Below are 23245 nucleotides of genomic sequence, written 5' to 3'. Positions count from 1 at the left end.
GTCAATTTAGAGATGATAAGCGTCAAAAAATGACTTTTAGATAGAAGAGTGTTAAGAATAAATAATCTTAACCAAGTTATAGTATATGTCACAAGGTTTCCGTACATATAAAGAACGCTGAAATCCGAGTTATAACGAAGAAGTTATGACCTGTCAAAGTTTCGCGACAGATTCAACACGACGCTTTAGGACGTAAATAGTGAATTTACGATAAAGCGATATCTAGCCTTAGTGATCTAAATGAAAGTCGTAGAATACGTTAAACCGAGAGCGTGCATAAAAAGAACGTCTAAATCTGACTTCGTATGAGGAAGTTATGATTTTTCGAAGTTTCGACTTAGCGGTATGCAGACCAAAGTTCGAATATGAGATCGAGTGGTTTCTAGCCGAAACAATCTAAACGAGAATCGAAGATCTCATCGATAGTAGTCCAACGGTAAAAAGACAGACGAAAACGGATGTCAGATGAAGGAGTTGTGAATTCCTAACTGAGTTTTCCTGTCCCGGCCTACTAAAAATAATATAATAAAAGTTAATTTCAAAATTAGCCGACAGAGTCTAAACGAGAGTTGTAGATCCTAATCTCACCTACGCGTGCATTTAAAGAACGTCGAAAACGGAGCTCGTATGTGAAAGATATGAATTTCTGAAGTTCGGGGCGCGAACCCCGACACTGTGTCAGAGTTCACGACGTGAACACAGTGTTCACGACGTGAACTCAGTATTAATGTCTTCTGGAGCCTAACAGACCCAAGTTGCGATGACGCACCTGATGACTACTGACCTCATGACGTGAATTTTGAGATTCACGACGTGAATCCAGAGAAATGGCCCTATAAATAGATTCCGAAGGGAAGCCGGCCATAGTTGGTAATTCCTTCACTCTCTCACTCCCGATACCCTATCTAGCTATCACACCCCCGAACCAGACGGCGGAAACGTCTGAGGGCTCGTGTGACTTAAATTGAAATATCATCACAATGAATATACATGAAACATAACAGAAACATCACCATGCATTAATACATTACAACCGTCATTGTTCACATCAAGTACATTGTTTAAATTACATAATCCCAAACATAAATTGTTTATCAAATGACATCACACAAAAGACATTCAGACACACGCTTGATAATTCTTCATTTTAACGGTTACCTGAGAACACAAGTTATTTTGAAAACGGTCAACATATATAATGTTGGTGAGTTCATAAGTAGGTTTGATATGAAAATTTTTTGTATTGTTTGTAAAATCCAGAAAATCCGATTCATTCTGAAACATAAATTGTTTACGAAAAAGGTGTGATGATCCATAAGTATACGTGTAAATGATTTCAAGACATGCAAAAGTGAAATGTTTTTCATAATACTTTCTTGTATAATAGTTGTTGTACGTAAAAGTGAATAATGTTGTTCCCCCGGAAAACCCGATGTTTTCCGATATAAATAGCATGATAGTTTTGTATTATTGTATCGTCACAACATAGGAACATGATTTCCCAATGATTACTTAGATGGTAATGGATCTCTATGTGAGTCGTTATAACCATGCATAATAATGACTAATTCGTCTGTCTTGGCATTCTAGTGAATGCCGGTCTTGAATTAAGATTTTGTCACCCTAGAGTGGCCGAGTCTATCTGTAGCGAACAACTTAGGTGTGGGGGAGTCACCCCCGTATAGATCTATACACAAACTCTCGCTCTCCCTCTAGGAGACTTTGATTATAACTACAGACTACGACCGACACTTATTGGTGTCGCCCGTTATTTCTCACTAATCCAAAAGAAATTGAATAACATTGTTTTACAACCCGATTTATGTTTACTTGAATAAAGGTAAGCCTAACAGACGAAGAGAAGAGGACTACAGAGGCCCACTAACTTTGTATGTTATTATAGGTTGTCTAGTATGCTACGGACACGTTATAGCCCATTAAGCATATTATGAATGTTTAAGGTCTTATTAGCAATACAAGTGGACCATTAAGGTCCAACAGCATGTTAAAGCCGATAAAGGCCCACTGGGTATGTAATTGTGTCACCGGAAGCCCAATAAACATGTGTGATTATATTGGGCCCAATAATCATGATATTGGGCCATAAAGGCCCAATAGCACGAATAGAAGATATTTGAGCCCAACCATTGAATCATTTATAATTTATTGATCTTAAGTTCGTAATGTAGCTATTTGTTGTAAGTGAGATGTTTATTCGAAGTGTTAAAATGTTTTGACGTTTGATTTATAACGAAGCTTGGTTATACGTATATATATATATATATATATATATATATATATATATATATATATATATATATATATATATATATATATATATATATATATATATATATATATATATTTAAAACCATACGTTATAAACTTAATATTTTTAACCCAATAATTCAATATTCGTCTAATTGGCCCAAAAACATTGAGTTTGACCATTTCAGCCCTTTTATCTATAAAAATGGCACTTTTAGTCCCCTTTTATGAAAATTGACATTTTTGGTCCTTAAACCATTTTTCTTGACATTTTAGACCCAAACTTTTATTTGAAATAATAAATTCAGCCCAAAATTATTGTATTTGCCATTTCCAGCCCTTAGTTGAAAAAAGTTTACATTTTTGGCTCAATTTCCGTAAGTTTTACAATTTTGACCCCGAAGTCGAAAACTTTGCATTTTTAGTCCAATTTTTACATCAAAGTCATTTTCAGCCCTTAAAACAGTTTTATTCACGTTTCAAACTCATAGTTTGTTAAATTATCCATTTCAGCCCCTCAATACTTAATTTTTCGCAACTTTGGGCCCAAAACTCGTAAGGCCCAAATTTAAAGTCCATTAAGCTAAAATTTATGTTTTTTTGACCCCTAGACAAGTGTTATTTTCATAAAAGTTAGATTTCTATGTAAATAATACCATTTTGCCCTTATAAAACCGAAAATATCATATTTTACCCAAACTTTGATTATTTTTGCAAAAATGTCACTTAAAAGGATTTTGACTTTGTTTTCACTTCTTAAGCCTAAAGATCCTTAGATCTTTGAAGTAAGTTGTTTATTATGTACATTGTTTATGTATTCTTCACACTTTAGCCATACATTTCAAGATTTAGCAAATAATATCATATTTTCACAACATAAACCAAAGAAATCACATATAACAAGCATACACACATAGATCAACACATAGTACTTGTATTCTCCCCCAAAAACAAGTAAAAACCGAAAACAAGGGGGTACGAACTCACCTTGGATTTGTTGGTTCGGTTGTGGAGAAAGAAATGGAAGAGATTGATGTTATTTTCGGCCCTAGTAAGCTTCTTGAGAGGACTTTGGTTTAGATAGCTTTGAAGGAGTAGATCACGAAAATTGCATGAGTTAGGAAGAGGTTTTTGATGAAATAAAGAAACTAAGCCATGGATCTAAGTAATAACTTACCAAAGATGATGATTTTTATGGAAAAACCTTCTTGAAATGCCCTAGATCTCAAAATTTTTGAGAGGAAATGAGAGGTTGTTGTTATGAGTGTTTGAGAGAAAATTCAAGTGAGGTGTGTGTGTGTGTGTGATCCTCGTCCGAAGATAAGAAGAAGAGGGGGGGAGAGAGAAGTGGTGAGGTGATGGATGCATGGGGATGTCAGAAGGGTGCATGGATATCCCCCATACAATTTTGAGGTGTCACCCCCCCTTAATACCCATTAGTCTTATTTCCCCCTTTTTTTTTATCTTGGGCCGAATTCTTGGGCTAGGAGGAAGGACGTAATCTAATTTGGCCCACTTCTTCTCTTGGTTCGAAATTATGAGTTCCTTAAAGAAGTTTTCGGCCCATTGGGCCTTTAGGGTAGTTTACAGCCCAATTTGCATAAAAGATTGAATTTTATGGCCTATTAGGGCTTATTAGATTTGTTATGGCCCAACAAGGCCCATTAATGGTAAACTAATTCATTTTAGGCCCATTATAGCCCAAAATGCTAAGTTTCATGCAAGTGGTCTAATTAGAGCCCATTTAAGGGTCCTAAGCCCAAAATAGTCAAATTGGAGGCTTATTGGTCCATTAGGCCCAATAAGAAAATCCTAGTCCATAATGGACTTAAACCGGGATTTTTAGGGTTTCCAATCGTTTGTTAACTATTTGAAGTGTTTGCATAGAGTGATTGATGGAACTTTGGTGTTATTAAATAAACATCATGCATACTTTCAAGTCTTATTCACAAATGTTATCATTGTTAATGTTTACAAAAGCATTAAAATTCCTAGTTGTGACACTAGCCCTCTTGAAGTACCCCCGAAGCCCCGGTATCATCCCGACACCCGAAGCAAGTCCCGAAGCACCGAAGATCCCGAGAAGAAAAGAATTTCAAGCCGAAGCTCTGCCCGCGAGAAGCCCGGTGTGTGAAGATATTCCAGTTTCACTGAAGAATACTATTCTAAGAGCCGCAGTGCTGTCTGATAATCTTTTTATCAAGTGAATGTGTAGTTACTTTCTTCTAACACATGGATATGAAGTATTTGCTATGAAATACGTGTTATGTGTTTATATATTGTTTGTTTACTTGAGATGGATGTTGAATGAATGTTTTATACAGGTTTTTTAAATGGTTTAAACTGTATATGTAATTTTCATCTACAAATATGTTGGGTAGAACATGGGTAGAATAAATAGTTGGTGTGTAATCAAGGACGAGTTTGAGGATGAGAAGAAGGATGATATAGATCATGAGATGAGGGTGACAGGTGAAAATGAGTGAAACCTTTACCCAAACGATGGCCCCGACATTCAACAGAGTAGGGATGACAACCACGGACTATTCTAGACAGTCCTGTGGAACACTAGCAGGGTCACAACCTGTAGGTGTTGTGGACTTGATGTTCACCGGTGTACTCTAAAAACCGTGGCAGCTATGGACTTAGTGCCTTATATAAATACGATGGTAGCTATGGATTTAGTACTGCATAGATGAACCTTGGTAGCTATGGATTTAGTACCGTGTAGATGAACCTTGGTAGCTATGGATTTAGTATTGTGTAGATAAACCTTGGTAACTATGGATTTAGTACTGTGTAGATGAACCTTGGTAGCTATGGATTTAGCACTGTGTAGATGAACCTTGGTAGCTATGGATTTAGTATTGTGTAGATGAAACTCGGGCAGCAATGGACTTTGTGCCAATTCCTTAGGTCAATCCTTTGGAACGAATGAATGAAGGATAGTTGCTTCTTAGGGTAAAACCTTAAGAAATAAAGAAGATAATGGGGATGGGTAATTGGGTTGATTGTTTGATGATTGAATATAATAATTATATGATTGTGGGTCGAAAACCCTATATGCTCACCAGGCTCCCAAGCCTGACCCACTCAGTTTTTCTTTGTATTACAGGTAGTGGCACCAGAGCATAAGTTGGATGACTTATCAAGATATTTTGGATTATAGGCCAGAAGTTGTAAATAACTGTTGTAAGGCTTATAATGTGCCGTTTATGCTTTTAGTCTGTATCGGAACATGACATCCCGAGATTTTTGTTATATAATGCAAAATACATTTCTTTAAAGAAATGCTTTGATGAATTCTTATCACATTTTGTTTTGGGAACAAATTCCGCAACTCTTTTAATCAAAGGATTACTCTGATTTTATTTTAAAAGGCATAAACGAAATCGGTCTTTTCTGGCCGTGAAATTGGGGATGTCACAGTTGGTATCAGAGCATTAGTTTAAGCGAACTAGAAATTTGTAGGATTTCTAGTCTTAAACTTAGAATGCTAAGTGAATATTGTGAGATGAGTTTCTACCATATTTTAGACACGAGCACTAGTATATTTTAGGAAAGATGCATAAAATATTTTTATGTGCTAAATGCTATATGTTTACCATATATGATATTGTTTGTTCGGATCTATGGTTTGTTGCCAACCGAATCTGAAAACCTTATGTGTTTAGGACTCTAAGCGTACGACTACGATATTAGAACTAGCATGTAAACGTTTTGAAGAGATATGTATGATTTAAATATCTACCGTGAATGAGGATCTAACATCGCCATATTCGGTGTATAGATCAAAAATGGAAAGAACCAGGAGTGGTGCTGGAAACGTGAACGAAAACAAGAATCAACCACCGGTGATTGAGCAAGTAGTTGTTGCAGCAGCAGCACCTGAGCCGATGACAATGGTTGCAGTACAATTGATGACTCAAACGATGTTGGATCGTCAGATGGAAGAAACTAGACGTATGCTTCGGCAGAATCGTGAAGAACTTTCAATACAAGTTGAAGAGCCCGAAGTGAATGGAGGGCAGTCAGAAGGAGGAAACTTAAGTGGGATTATTGGTCAAGCCGACCCACCGTTAGTTCGACAGAACAAACAGGATGGAGGAAATGATGGGCGTGGGTGCAAGTACAAGGATTTCATGGCATCCAAACCACCGTGTCTATCCGGAAACCCGATGCCGGTGGAAGTGATAAACTGGATCTCCGAAATGGAGACAATGTTTGAGAGTTGCGAATGCAGCAACATACAGAAGACCGCTCTCACGATCCATCTGTTGAAGTCTGGAGTGATGAACTGGTGGAAGCTACTAGCTGGTTCGATGCCCAAGGGAGAAGCTAGCAAGATGTCTTGGGATGATTTTGTGGTGCAACTGAAGATGCAATACTGCTCTGAGCAGGATCTTCTGGAAATCAACAATGAGTTCCAGAATCTGAAGAAGGGAAGATTGAGCGTCACCGAGTACGCTACTAGTTTTACAGAGAAGATGAAGCCTGTTCCCTACCTAATTCCAACGGAACTTTCCAAGGTCAACAAGTTTGCTAATGGATTACCAGCGGACTTTGGTCCAATGGTTAAGCAAGCAACCACTTTGAAAGCCGCCATCTGGACAGCCAAGAATGTTGAGACCCAAATAAGGGAAAATGGTCTGGATAAAGCTGAAGTTGGCGAGAAGAGGAAGCTTGAAGGATCCTCAAGACCTGATAATAAGGGAAAGTTTGCAAAGTCTAACCTGGATAACCAATGGTATGGAGCCAAGTGGTGTGAAAAGTGCAGGAAGAAGCACTTTGGAACATGCAACGAAGAAGTAACCTGTTACAAATGTGGAAGGATCGGCCACTATTCCACGAATTGTACACAAAATGATAAGGTATGCTACGGATGCGGAGGCAAGGGGCACATGTCTAGAGACTGCCCAAAGAAAAATGGAGCAGCAAGGCTAGAGGCACCGCCAAAGCCAAGGGCATTCCACATGATCCTCGACGAAGCAGACAATAACGTGACGAATCAGGAATAAGGATTTTATATCCAAAGATCAAGTTATGAAGTAGCAATGTGAATAGTAACATGTGGTGTAGCCTATTAGAGGCATAGTACAGGGTGAACTTGAACCTTTGTGTAATCGTTTCAAGAAATAATATAAACCCTGGTTTTGTTATCTGATGTGTTGAATGATTGTGTGATTTTGTATGGTGACTTGGTTGACTGCGAGACAATACTTGGGACGAGTATGAGTAGGTGTGAATAGTAGTAGAGATCTATACTACTGGAATCACAGGACTCACAATTAGATCAAGGAAAGTCACAAGGTTACTAAGAAGCTAGTGATTGGTCTCGTTTTATTCAGGTATGTCGTTACCATCGTTTCGGTAATGACTAATGAGATGATTGTTATTCCGAACCTAGTGGTCATATCAAATTGAGTCCGACTACGATGAGTTTGTTACGTGGTTCAGAGAACCAAGTTCGATGTAACATCTAACTTAAGTTAGAAGATTGAAATCAATGCGATCAATAGCATCGCGCTCGTTGTTAAAGAAGCTTGTAGCTAGAAATTCTACATGCTAAAATGTGATTATATAACATTAGAATATGAAGGAAGGTATATTCCATTCTTGAATATAACTCTCAGATACTTGAGTCTAGGCGTTGCATCATCCGATGAAAGGTCATTAGAACATGACCCATCGATCTGTTACAATAGATAAAGGAAAGTACTTATCCTAAGAAGAAGAAGGAGTCCTCAATAAGGATTTATTTTGTAACTCGTAGGTTACGATTGAAAGTCCAACATAGTACAAAGAGCAGGTGCAAGATTGAGCATCGCCTGCGGTTAAGAAGCCCAAGATTTAGATACTCATTCGAAGAAAAATAGAAGTTACGATTATTACCTAGGATGAAAAGATAACGAATGGGATCATTATACAAGTCCTATTTTCATTGATGATTCCGGGACGTAATCATCCTAAGGGGGAGATAATTGTAACGCCCGTAGATCCGGGCTAGTCAATTTAGAGACGATAAGCGTCAAAAAATGACTTTTTTATAGAAGAGTGTTTAGAATAAATAATCTTAACCAAGTTGTAGTATATGTCACAAGGTTTCCGTACATATAAAGAACGCTGAAATCCGAGTTATAACGAAGAAGTTATGACCTGTCGAAGTTTCGCGACAGATTCAGCCCAAAGAACGTCTAAATCTGACTTCGTATGAGTTATAGTGAATTTACGATAAAGCGATATCTAGCCTTAGTGATCTAAACGCAAGTCATAGAATACGTTAAACCGAGAGCGTGCATAAAAAGAACGTCTAAATCTGACTTCGTATGAGGAAGTTATGATTTTTCGAAGTTTCAACTTAGCGGTATGCAGCCCAAAGTTCGAATATGAGATCGAGTGGTTTCTAGCCGAAATAATATAAACGAGAATCGAACATCTCGTCAATAGTAGTCCAACGGTAAAAAAGACAGGCGAAAAGGGACGTCAGATGAAGGAGTTGTGAATTCCTAACGGAGTTTTCCTGTCCCGGCCTACAAAAAATAATATAAGAAAAAGTTAAAGTTAAAATTAGCTGACGGAGTCTAAACGAGAGTTGTAGAGCCTAATCTCACCTACGCGTGCATATAAAGAACGTCGAAAACGGAGCTTGTATGTGAAATATATGAATTTATGAAGTTCGGGGCGCGAACCCCGACACTGTGTCAGAGTTCACGACATGAACACAGTGTTCACGACGCGAACTCAGTATTAATGTCTTCTGGAGCCTGACAGACCCAAGTTGTAATGACGCACCTGATGACTACTGAACTCACGACGTGAATTTTGAGATTCATGACGTAGCCGGCCATAGCTGCTAATTCATTCACTCTCTCACTCCCGATACCCTATCTAGCCCTCTTGAAGTACCCCCGAAGCCCCGGTATCATCCCGACACCCGAAGCAAGTCCCGAAGCACCGAAGATCCCGAGAAGAAAAGAATTTCAAGCCGAAGCTCTGCCCGCGAGAAGCCCGGTGTGTGAAGATATTCCGATTTCACTGAAGAATACTACTCTAAGAGCCGTAGTGTTGTCCGATAATCTTTTTATCAAGTGAGTGTGTAGTTACTTTCTTCTAACACGTAGATAAGAAGTATTTCGTATGAAATACGTGTTATGTGTTTATATATTGTTTGTTTACTTGAGATGGATGTTGAATGAATGTTTTATATAGGTTTTTTAAATGGTTTAAACTGTATATGTAATTTTTATCTACAAATATGTTGGGTGGAACATGGGTAGACGAAATAGTTGGTGTGTAATGAAGGATGAGTTTGAGGATGAGACGAATGATGATATAGATCATGAGATGAGGGTGACAGGTGAAAATGAGTGAAACCTTTACCCAAACGATGGCCCCGTCATTCAACAGAATAGGGATGACAACCACGGACTATTCAAGACAGTCCTGTGGAACACTAGCAGGCTCGCAACCTGTAGGTGTTGTGGACTTGATGTTCACCGGTGTACTCTAAAAACCCTAGTGCCTTATATAAATACGATGGTAGCTATGGATTTAGTATTGCGTAGATGAACCTTGGTAGCTATGGACTTAGTACTGTGTAGATGAACCTTGGTAGCTATGGATTTAGTACTGTATAGATAAACCTTGGTAGCTATGGATTTAGTACTGTGTAGATGAACCTTGGTAGCTATGGATTTAGTACTGTGTAGATGAACCTTGGTAGCTATGGATTTAGTACTGTGTAGATGAACCTCGGGCAGTAATGGACTTTGTGCCAATTCCTTAGGTCAATCCTTAGGAACGAATGAATGAAGGATAGTTGATTCTTAGGGTAAAACCTTATGAAATAAAGAAGATGATGGGGATGGGTAATTGGGTTGATTGTTTAATGATTGAATATAAAAATTATATTATTGTGGGTCGAAAACCCTATATGCTCAGCAGGCTCCCAAGTCTGACCCACTCAGTTTTTCTTTGTATTACAGGTAGTGGCACCAGAGCGTAAGTTGGATGACTTATCAAAATATTTTGGATTATAGGCCAGTAGTTGTAAATAACTGTTGTAAGGCTTATAATCTGCCGTTTATGCTTTTGGTCTGTATCGGAACATGACATCCCGAGATTTTTGTTATATAATGCAAAATACATTTCTTTAAAGAAATGCTTTGATAAATTCTTATCACATTTTGTTTTGGGAACAAATTCCACAACTCTTTTAATCAAAGGATTACTCTGATTTTATTTTAAAAAGCATAAACGAAATCGGTCTTTTCTGGCCGTGAAATTGGGGATGTCACAAAAACCTTGGACAACGCCCAAGCAAATTACTCCACCACAGAAAAAGAGTTGATGTCAATCGTTTTCGCATTGGAAAAATTCAGGCAATATTTGTTGGGCACGAAAGTTATAATCTTTTCTAATCACGCAGCTATTCAGTACCTTCTTGCCAATAAAGACTTAAAGCCAATATTGATCAGATGGATTTTGTTGCTACAAGAATTTGATATAGAGATCAGGGATAAAAGCGGGAGAGAAAACTTGGTAGCTGATCATTTGAGCCGACTCACTCCACTTGCAGACCTGACACTGATTCGCGAAACATTTCCTGACGAGCATATATTCGCTGTTCAGAACCCTCCTTGGTTTGTTGATATAGTGAACTACTTGGTCTCCAGAGAACTCCCTTCGGATCTTACCCGGGCCCAGAAAGATAAAATAAAGATGGAGGCGAAAAGATATGTTTGGGATGAGCCATATCTATGGAAACACTGTGCTGATAAGGTGATTAGAAGATGTGTGCCTCAAGATGAAGTCAAGTCAATTCTGAATTTCTGCCATTCAAAAGCTTGTGGAGGGCATTATGGTCCACAACGAACCGCACACAAGGTCTTGGACAGCGGTCTTTATTGGCCTCATATTTTTCGTGACTCTTTTCTGTTTTGCAAAATATGTGAAAGGTGCCAAATGATTGGGTCTTTGACATCTCGTAATCAGATGCCACTTACTCCAATCTTAGTATGTGAAATCTTTGACATTTGGGGTATAGATTTCATGGGTCCGTTTCCACCATCTTTTGGGTTTGTGTACATCTTACTTGCTGTAGATTATGTGTCCAAATTGGTCAAGGCAAAAGCTACACGAACAGACGATGCCAAGGTTGTAGTTGATTTTGTCAAGACAAATATATTTGCTAGGTTTGGGACACCAAAAGCCATCATTTGTGATCGGGGTACGCATTTCTGCAACCACACCCTCGAAGCAGTCCTCAAGAAATATGGTGTCACACATCGGTATCCATAGCATATCACCCACAAACCAACGGGCAAGCTGAAGCTTCAAACAGACAGATTAAGGGCATTATAGAGAAAACCATCAGTCCAGTCAAGAAAGATCGGAGTATTCCATTGGATTATGCGTTATGGGCTCACTGGACAGCATACAAAACTTCTATCGATATGTCACCATATCGAATTGTTTTTGTCAAACCTTGTCGATTACCGGTTGAATTGGAGCATCGAGCATATTGGGCGGTCAAAAAGTTGAATATGAGCATGGATGAAGCTGGTAAGAAAAGAAGATTGGATATCCAAGAGTTAGAAGAAATCTGGAACGATGCTTACGAGAACGAAGCAATTTATAAGGAGAAGACAAAAGCTTTTCACGACAAGATGATCTCGCGAAAGGTATTCACTACCGGTCAAAAGGTACTCTTATATCATTCTCGTTTCAACCTTATTTCCGGTAAATTGAGGTCTCGTTGGGTGGGACCTTTTGTTGTTACTAACGTGTTTGATCATGGTGTTATAGAAATTAAAAGTGAACAAACAGGAAAGATTTTTAAGGTTAATGGTCATCGTCTCAAACCATTTTATGAAGGGTTTCAAGTTACAAATGAAGAAGTGGAGTTAGTTGATATCCCGACTTACCGCAATTGAGGAAACTAAGTAACAATGTCAAGCCAATGACAGTAAATACAGGCAGCTTACCGGGAGGCAACCCGGGCGTTTGTTTTGGTTTTCGTTTTTGCAACTTCTTTTCAATTTTTGTGTGTTTTTAGTTACTTAGGTCGTCTCTTTTTAACTGAATCGTGTCTTCATACCAAAAGGAACGGAGAGAATTTGAAAAATGTTGAAAAAATCGATTTTCGTGGCCTATGCGATCGCAGGCCTAGTCCATGCGATCGCAGGTTATGCATTTTGGGGTCGCAGAAGGTCGTCGAGGTTTTTTTGGAACGATTTTTGACGAAAAAAGAGAACCTGCGATCGCAGGTTCTATACATGCGATTGCATGTATCACTTATTTTATTACTACTATACGCTTGAACCTTTAATGATCGAATCCAACATTTTTCTTAAAACCTGCGATAGCAGGTTATATACATGCGATCGCATGTATCATTTTTTTGGAATCTATACGTTACCTGCTTTGTAAAACACCAGAAAAACAATAAATTTACAAACCTGCGATCGCAGGTCCTGTCTATGCGATCACAGGTACGCATTTCTCTATAAATACAAATCGCAGGCCTCATTTGTAACCACCACAACTTCAAAATTCTCTCTGGATTCTCCCTATTTTCGAAATTTCTCACCAAAAATCACTCAAATCACTTGTTAATCATCCAAATAAGGTATCAATCTCTTCTGTTTTACTTCTACAACATCTTTACGGTAACGAAATCATGATTTCACGGTTGAAATTCTCCAAAAATCTCTTTTTCTTCATTTTGAAATTTGAATTTTTGTGAGTTTCTTTTTCAGATCTACGCTCCGTAAGCACCCCGTAGGCCCCGAAAAGTTGAAACGTTTGCACGGGACGCAATTCAGAAGAGGTTCATCCGGACGGAATTTCAAAAATCAAAAATTTTTCAAACACAAAAAATATACTGGTGCTCATTGCGCTGTCAGGTATATTCGTTCTGAAACTAAACTCTTTTGTTTTTGTCATATATTTGTGCGGGCTTTCGTATCCGCTGTGGGAGTAGTTAGAAAATTTTATTTTTGCTTGATAATTGATTATCTGGAAATTGTGCCAAATTTATTCCAGTTTTTTACTTGAAAATGCCTCATAGACCTTCCCGTTCACGCCAAAATGTTGACATCCCGGACCCGTCGTACACCGTCCAAGTGGACAATGTGACCTTAGATTTAGGCTCCCAGGCTGCCTTAGACTGTTTTCAGCGGCTGCAGCTACGAGAAATTTTACCACAGCTCTGGGCCCCCAGCCGCACATTAATGCGGGAACTCCATATTTGTGATGGTGTTCGTGCACTCTTCGCCAATATTGGCTGGGAGCGTCTTTTAGGTGCAGATTTTGGTACTTACTTGTCCTCTACTGACCAGGGAATTTTTAGCTACATTGAGTGACGTCATCCAGGAGGGAAACTTCGTTTTTCACATTTTTAGCACCCGTCACTCTATCCACATTGACCAGTTGTGTACCTTTTTCCATACCCCTGCCACTAACTTATCTCAGCCTGCACCTGCTTTCGACGTGCGCAATTTTTGGCACTCCATTACCGAATTGGATTATTACGACTTGTCCCAATCCGTTCAGACCAGCATTGTCCATCCAGTCTTAAAAATCACTTTGAAAATTATTTGCAATATTATTTACGCGCAGGTTGAGACTACCAAAGCCGGCAAAGCCGAGCTTTTTATCTTATGGTGCACGATCACCGGATCGTACCTCCCTCATTTTGGTGATTTAATCATCAAAAGATTCCACAGAGTAGACTCCCCCGGAGTACACCTTCTTTTTGGGTGACTCCTTTCGCTTGACCCTGCAGAATCTTCGGGCCATGCATATGCTACGTCCTGCTCCGGGTGGGAATGTATGGATGCTTGGACGATCCACTTACTTCAAGGTCACTTTTTCTGATGACATCGCCCTCGCTGATCCCATTAGCGAGACTGCTTGGGTTCTTCCGTCGAACCTTCCACCACCACTTCGCCCACGTAGGTCACATCAGGCCCCCCGCGTCCGGATTCTGACAGACCATCTTCGTCCACTATGCACCCTGATTACACGGACGCTACACCACTCTCCTATAGCCAGCCTGATCCCATGCAGACTGACTTTCAGGACGGACCCCAGCATACCCAGCCACTTCATCCTGACCCCAACTCCCCCTTTACGTATCAGCATTATCTTAACGTCCGCCAGGATATTGCTGCTCTTCAGCAGACTATGACTGGTCTCCGCCTTGATTATCAGCTTTATAGCACTCAGGTTTCCGGGTATCGTGACGAGGACTTAGTTTATTTTGCAAGGACTTTACCGATTTCCACGACGATTTCCACGACGAGTTCTTATATATATATATATATATATATATATATATATATATATATATATATATATATATATATATATATATATATATATATACGAGATGGTGACATTCTTTACATACGATAGCTCCATGAAGTGGGATATTGAGAATTAAAAATGAAAAAAAATCTGAAGCGACCTGATTGTTATTGGAAGTGTAGAATCAGCTGTCATAACTAGGGGACCCAAGACACCGTGATTCGAGACCCCAGCCTTATATAATAATAAAAAATGGCGTACTGAAATGTTTTATGGGCGGTAATAACAACTTTATGATGATTTGCTTCTGAATCTTTAAAAAGAATCTTTATGGGCGGTCATAACACGCGTTACCCCTGCGGTAACAGAGAGCTTAAGTATCAGACCCACACAGTCAAAGAAAGAAGAAAGGGTACAATGTTATATCCAGTACCCAAATCAAATAATTTCAAGTGCTCAAGTGGAGAAATTTCAAGAAATTCCAAAAAAAAAATTATATAAAGAGATTGAAGAATTCAAGCTCAAAACGAAGTACAAATCAAAGTTCAATCAAATTCGAAACCGTTTCAAAGTTACATCTGGAGAATAAAGAACTGTGTGATATGATACTTGTGGCTCTCGAAAAAGTGAAAGCATAGAGCTCGGGCTCCTACGGGGGTTGGCCCTTGCTGCTTCGGCGAAAGCTGATTTGGTCATGCGGGTTCTTAAGGATGCGTCGATTATGATTCTTGACCATCTAGTCTTAAGGACATGAGATCCGGATTGTGTTATTTTCGCTCATAAATCTAATTAAGGTATAAAGTTTAAATAAAACTAGAGTTGGATTATTGGGTTACACCGTTTTGTGGTCTTCCTCACTTTGGGAGTCTGTAATACATGAAAGGTAGCAGGATGGTTGCTTTGGTGTTAGTGATTGGAGCCCTATTTCGATGTTAAGTCTGATCGTATAAAAAAAAGAAGCATGTTTTTATTTTTAGTTGTTTGTTTCTCTTTTTCATATTATTTTCGTTTATTATTCATTTTCTTTATTTTTGGCATGCATATTTTATTTCTTGTTCTGTTTATTTTCTGTCGTTCTTGTAGTTAGGCTTTTCCTTTGGTTGCTAATGTGTCTAGTTTATTCCTTTTCTACCCTTGCCCTTTATCCCGATTACCACGTTTATCCTTTCCTTACTCGAGGACAAGTAAGGTCTAAGCTTGGGGAGGTTTGTTAGATGCGTTTTATATGCATCTTTTAGCACGATTTCCTCGGTATTTTGTCATAAAATGCTAGCTAACTCCTGATTATTTTCATGTATTTCCTGTTTCGTGATTATTTTGTAGAATGCCCGTACTGCTCACTTTTGTTATGATTTTTCAGGGTAATTTGGAGCACATGGAGGATTACGCGAGTTCATGATGCGTTAGTGGATGCTTTGGAGTTTGACTAGAGCCTAGACTAGAGAAGGATGCCGAGGAATGATCAAGAACTTCTTGGAAGGAGGAACGACGATCAAAAGACGCGCAAATGAGAACATGCGATTGCATGTTGTCCCTATGTGATCGCAGGTATGTCCTATGCGATCGCAGGTTGGCTCGCAGCTTCGCTTCGTAGTTTTTTCGTGCCAAAAATTCTTCACGCTGAGAAAAAGAGATACATGCGATCGCAGGTTCTGTATATGCGATCGCAGGTTGGCCAAAATGTCTCGAAATGGTATCGTACTTCATTTAAAAGACCTGTGACGCGTTTTTGATGATACATACGATCGCAGGTTGTCCCTATGCGATCGCATGAACAACGTTTTTGATTCTGAACGTATAAATAGAGCTCCACAGTTATCCAGTAACCCTAATTGACGATTCCTGGCGATTCTAAGGCGATTTTCAGAGGGTTTCAAGTGAAGAACGCAGATCTTAAGGAGACGATTCCATTTCTTTTCACTTTTTAGTAAGATTTATCGTTTAGACTCTATTTTCTACTATTTGTAATCCGTTTTTAGCCATGTCAGGCTAAAAACTCAGATTTTAGTTTCGGAAAGACATAACCTTTTCGTATGATTAATCATTAGACACTATGTTTGACTGTGATTACTGTTTAGTTTGATCAATTCTGTGTTTAATTGAGTGTTTGATTTTGATTTAATTTCTATTGGCCACTTAAATTGTTTGTGAATCATTCTAGACATCTATTTGTTTAGATCCGTAATTGTCTAGATTAATTGGTAAAAAGTGACATATATTAGATTAACTTTGTGTTAGGGTTAACTCTAATATGGATTGATCAAACAAGTTTTTACTCCTCCGAGCTTATGAGAGGTATTGGACTTTACTAGGAAATTACACTGTGTTTAATGCAACTTTTCTTTTTTTAATCAAGAGCTTGTTTGGTTAATTGGGTAAAAAGTTAGGTTTAATTCAGAGAACTTATTTTGATTAAATAATTTTTGTAATAGAGGTGATCATTAGAGCTTGTTAATGAACTTCAGTACCAGTTTGAACAAGTGCACAGTCAAATATTGTGTTGAAGGTTAATTATATGATCAGGGGAGTCACCGTGAAACTGGAATTGCTTTCTCTTATTTGAATTCTTACTACTTTTAAATTCGATTAATCTTTTATTTATTTTTTATTCTTATTAGTTTAAATTTTCAGAAATAACCCCCCCCCCCTTTATGTTTTATTCACTTGTCAAAATTTAGTTCATGCCTTACGCAAAGAGGCAAAGACTTTAGGACGTGTCCCTAAGGATCCGACCCTGCTTACCAGTACTACCTGTTAGTGCCAAAGAGCAGTTTTATTTATATTTTGATTTGTTTAAATCGTGCACGACAGTGGTTTTAACAGCTACCTCAGCGTATCAGGTAAAAATTCTTGTTAACCTCTCTTCTGTTGAAAACGTCAAAAAAGATGACACGATTGATCAATTACGCTTTAATTGATCTGTTTCAAACAAAGAAAAATCTTTTCTTAGTTTTGAGTAAAAAAATCTCAAAGAAAAACTCTCTTTCCTTGAAAAATCTCTTTTTTATTGAAAAAGGAAAATACTTGTATCTCACTGACCAATAATTTTCTTCAATCTGAAAAAGAAATAGTTGTTGATCATGCTAGAAGAATTCAACTTGTTTTAAAAAAAACTGCGCTTCTTCTCACTATAACGTCACAAAAATTATTAATGCCCAAATTCCAGATCAGTGTGAGAAAATTTTTTGGAGGTGATATAGAAGGTGTTGTTTCTTTAATCAAAAGTGTTGAGACTAAACAAACCTTATATAAAGCTGATTGTTTAGAAAAAGACTTTAAGAATAGATTTGTGAGTTCTTATTTTATAAATCAAACTTTAATTGATACTCATTGCTCCACTGATTCTAACAGTATTACCAATTGTGTTTCTCAACTATCTGCTCTTGATCCTTCCCGCCAACCTTCTCGTCATGAGTATGTTCTTCTCTCCACTAAGATTTTGTTGAAATTTCCTATATGTAATGGTGAAGTTAATTTAGAAAACGAAATTCTTAGTATCTTTTCTCAGTGCTCTGTTGGCAATTCTGGATCTGAAGATTAATCAACGTCTTCTAGTTCATATGACTCTTCAATGTATCAACATCCTCATGAAAATGTATCATCTGAGCATACCATAGATGACATCCCTTGTTCCAGAACTAAAATAAGAACTCTTAAATCATATAATCAAAGTTCTTTGGATTCAGAAGTTGAAAAGAAATTAAAATCTAATGTTAAAAGAAAGAATTTTGGAATCAAAGTTTGTTATCGATGTAGTAATGACTCTCACAAAGTCAGTGAGTGCACTTTTGAAAAGAACTCCATTCGCGCTGACAACATAATGACTTGAAATGATAAGTGGATCAAAAATGGAAACTCTTTAAACTGTCTCCCTGATGATTGTTATAATATCTTTTCTTAAGTGACCTATTGCAAGATGGTTCAGTGTATATTAACTGTATATTTTAGTTTTAGGGTAAAGAACATATTTGGTATTTAGATAGCGGTTGCTCAAGGCATATGACTGAATTCAAGTCTCTTCTGGAAGATTTCAAAAAGAAGGATGATCCTAGTGTTACATATGGAGATAATGGCAAGGGAGCTACAAAGGGATGTGGATCCATCAAGTGCAATTTTGTTATGTTCAAAAATGTTTCTTATGTGAAGGGTCTTTAGCATAATCTCATTTCAATCAGCCAACTGTGGGACGCTGGCTATGAAGTTCTCATCAACAAGAAAGAAGGAAAGGTTATTGATCAAAAGAATGTCATTGTTCTGACTGCAAATCGACAGAATGACATTTATGTTTTGGATATGTTTTCTACTGACAACTCTCTTCATTGTTGCTTCTTCTCTTTATGCTCAGTCTCATCTAAATTGGTTGTGGCACAAGAGGTTATCTCATTTGAATTTCAAGAACATATCAAAATTCTCAGGGAATCAGCTCATAAGAGGACTTCCTAAGATGCAATTTGTCAAAGATAAGTTGTGCTCAACATGTGAAAAGGGAAAGAAAACCAAGTCCTCCTTCAAGCCAAAGTCTTTCTCTTCCATTATCAAACCTCTTCATCGTCTCCACATGGATCTTTTTGGATCAGTTCCGATTAAGTCTAGAGCTAGGAAGAAGTATACTCACGTTATTATGGATGAATTTTCATGATTCACCTGGGTAGTCTTTTTACGAAAGAAAAGTCATGTTGCTAATGAAATCATTTGTCTCATCAAGCAATGGGAAGTTCTCTATGATCACAAAGTAAGGCAATTACGTAGTGATCATGGAACAGAATTTAGAAACTCCTCCCTAGAGGATTTTTGCTCAATTTCAAGAATTTATCAAAACTTCTCTGTAGTTAGAACTCCTAAAAAAATTGGTGTTGCAGAGAGAAGAAATAGAACTCTCATTGAAGCTAGAAGAACTATGTTCATTGAAGCTGGTCTTCCTTTGTCATTTTGGGCTGAAGCTGTCAACACAACGTGTTATACCCAAAACCGGTCTATTATTGTTAAGCATCATCGGAAAACTGCCTATGAGCTACTTAAGGGAAGGAAACCGTACATCTATTATCTTCATGTGTTTGGGTGTGTTTGTTACATCGTGAATCAAAGATATCAACGCTCGAAGTTTGAAGCTAAAGTTGGCGAAGGAGTGTTTCTAGGTTATTCCAATGTATCCAAGGCTTTCAGGGTACTCAATCTTTCAATGCAAACTATTGAGGAAACAACTCATGTCACATTCGATGAAGACTCATTTATTCATGATCGGGTTGATCATCCATCATCAATTATGAATGAACTTACTTACAGTCCTTCAGACCCTGTTCCCGATTTCTTGCCAAATGACACTGAGCCTGTTGTTCCAAATGTTGATCAAATCATCAGCTCATAACCTATCTCTGAAGATATCATGTCATCTCTGAAGAAGTTGAACCATCTAATCAGGAAGATTCTTCTCAAAGTAATACAAATGAAAGTTCTAATCTAAGAATTCTTTGAGACCATCCTGAATCTCAAATCATTGGAGATATAAATTCTGGGATTCTCACTCGTAGCAGAATTAGCAATAACTTCTGCATGCTTGTGAATTTTATCTCAATGATTGAACCAAAGAATGTCGGTGATGCCCTGAAAGTGATGGAAAACGTACGTTACAAAAATCTATGCACTAAGCGGAAAACATTTAAACAATTAAATGATTAGGGAACATGCAACCTATTGGGATCTATGTCTTTCACATATAGGCAACACACTATGAACTATCATCTTACAAAACTTTTCTTATGAAAATCGAATTCAATAGAATAAGAAACATACCTTGAAGATTGTTATTGCAAACAACCATGAACGAACCATGGAACGAACCATGTTCAGCAAGGTTTGATTGCGTCTCTCAGCTACACCATTAAGTTGTGGCATCCTAGGAGGTGTAAATTGTGAAACTATTCCACATTCCTTGAGCTAGTCGTGCAACTCGATACTAAGATACTCACCGCCTTTATGGGATCTAAGAATCTTTATCTTCCTGCCCAATTGATTTTCGACTTCATGTTGAAACTCTTTGAACTTTTCAAAGGTTTCTGACTAATGATTGATTAAGTAGATATAGTCATATCTACTGTAATCATCAGTGAAAGTCACATAGAATCGATCAGCATCCCTTGTGATGGATCTAAAGGGCCCACACACATCTGTGTGTATGAGATCCAACAAACATTCACCTCTTTCACAAGAACCAGTGAACGGTGATTTTGTCATCTTACCCAAAAGACAAGATTCGCATTCATCATCTGAACTTAAATCAAATGATTCCAACACTCCATCCTTTTGGAGTTGGGTGATGCATTTCTTGTTAATGTGTCCAAGACGACAATGCCACAAGCACGATTTGTCTATACCATTAGACGAATCAATAGGAAATACACTATTACCTAAATTTTCTATAATCATTACAATTTCATACACACCATCACAAAGTAAAGCTTCAAAATAAAAACACCATTTTTATAAGCAGAAATGGAACCATTTTCATCATTAAAAGAATACGTAAAACCTTGTTTAAACAATGCATGAAAGGAAATAATGTTTCGTGTCATTTCTGACGAGTACAACAATTTATTAAATCTAATACTAACCAACTACTCAGCACTAAGCCATAAACTCCAATCTTGGTGACAAGTGAAGATCACCTATTCCACGTTATTAAGTTCATCCTTCCATGTTCCACATCCTCACTTCTTCTTCGCCCCTGCAAATAAGAACAAATGTGAAATCCACATCCTGTATCAAGGACCCAAGAATGAGAATATGATGAGTTATTAGATAAGATAGTGTAAATACCTGCCGAGGTTGGCTTCACCTTAGCATCCTTGATATCTTGCGAGTATCTTGGGCAGCTCCGTTTCCAATTCCCTTTGTCATTGCAGTAGAAGCAGGTGACCTCTTTGGGATCAGAGACAGGGGGAGCAATAGAACTGGATTTTCCTTTGGGTCCATTGCTTGAAGACCCAACTTGGGACTTTCCCTTCCAATTTTTCTTGGGATGACCTTTCCTATTTTTCCGTTTCCCTTGACCAATGGCCAGAACGGGAGCACTAGCAGGAGTGGAGGCAACACCTTTTCCCTTCATCCCTGCTTCAGCTGTTTGCAGAAGGTTGTGCAATTGAGAAGAAGTAGTTTCATTGTTGTTCAAATGATAGGTCAATATGGATTGATCATAATAACTTGGCAAAGAGTTCAACACTATGTCGATTGCTAACTCTTCATCAAAATTCACATTCAGCTTGACAAGCCTGTCTACGTATCGTTGCATTCATTGAACATGGTTGCTAACAGATTCCCCCTCTTTCATCTTACTAGCTATGAGGGACTTTACTACCTTGTACTTTTCCTGACGAGCTCGCTTATGGTAATTATCCATAAGGTCTTCCTTCATCTCGTACAGACAGTAATCCTCATAGTATCTCTGCAATTCAGTAGTCGTTGTGGCCACCATGATGTAAGCAACTTTTTTCGCATCATTGTAGTGTTTTTTGTAGGCGACCATTTCTTCAGGAGTGGCCTTCTCTTTGTCGATCTCATCTAATGGTCTTTCAAGGACATACTCCTTGTCCTCGAAACGAAGGGCCATTTTTATGTTGCGCATGCAATCGTTGTAGTTGGTGCCATCTAATTGCACCTTTGAGTAGATGTTCAACAAGGAGAAGTTGTTGTTGTTTGTGACAACCCGAAATCTCTATCTTGTAAGTCAATCTAATCAATCAAAAGTCTGACTTGTTTCTGCTACCTTTTTACTGTGTTAAGGGTCTGTTTGAGAGTTTCTAAGCCTAGTACACTCAAGGGTTGAGTGTTAGGAAGTGTTAGCTTGAGATCAGTGAGTTGCAATCGAGCCAGGAACACCTTCAAAAGTGGTTCACGGCCGCAAACTAGGTTTACGGCCGTGAACCCATCTAGGGCCGTGAACTCATTCCATATATGTGAGTTTTGGGTCATTTTCTCTTCATTTCTCATCCTCCAGCCGTGATCATCCAATTTTGCTCTCAAGTATCATCCACAAAAGGGTCTTCTTTCACCCCAAAAACGTGAGTACCTTATCCCTTTACTTGTTCATACTTGGAAACCCCTTTGATTCTATCATTGATTCATCACTTTTCATCATCATCTTCAAGATCTTCAAAGGTTCTGGCCGTGAACCCTTCATCATTGGCCGTGAACCCTTCATAGATTCAAACTAGGGCCGTGAACACTTCAAGTGTTCTTGGGCCGTGAACCCTCATTGTTTGGCCGTGATCAAGTTTTAACCCCCTATTTTCGGTTCTAACACTTCTTTGTAAGTGTTTCCTACTTCCTAAGGTTGTTTACTTTGCATGTTAGTAGTTGCATACACTAATTGTAGGCCTATTTATGTTAACATATGCTAAATAGAATCTATTTGCGCTCGGGACTTCACTTGGCATACCAATCATCCTATATGGAATCTTCAATTGAATCACCCACATAAGGTGAGTTCATACCCCTATAATCTATCTTTTTAATGATTTTAAATGTTTTAGGGGGGGGGGGAATACAAGTTGAACACAATTAATATTGTGTTAATATTTACTTGTGATATCAAGTCACATAAAATGCTTTCTTATGTTTTTAAATATTGTCCTTACAATAAGGGATTACCAAATGTTTCCAAAATGAATTT

This window comes from Lactuca virosa, chromosome 4, assembly GCF_052849685.1.
Source record: "Lactuca virosa cultivar CGN04683 chromosome 4, Lactuca_virosa_CGN04683_v6, whole genome shotgun sequence".
NCBI lineage: Eukaryota > Viridiplantae > Streptophyta > Magnoliopsida > Asterales > Asteraceae > Lactuca > Lactuca virosa.
Note: the sequence above shows the minus strand (reverse complement) of the source record.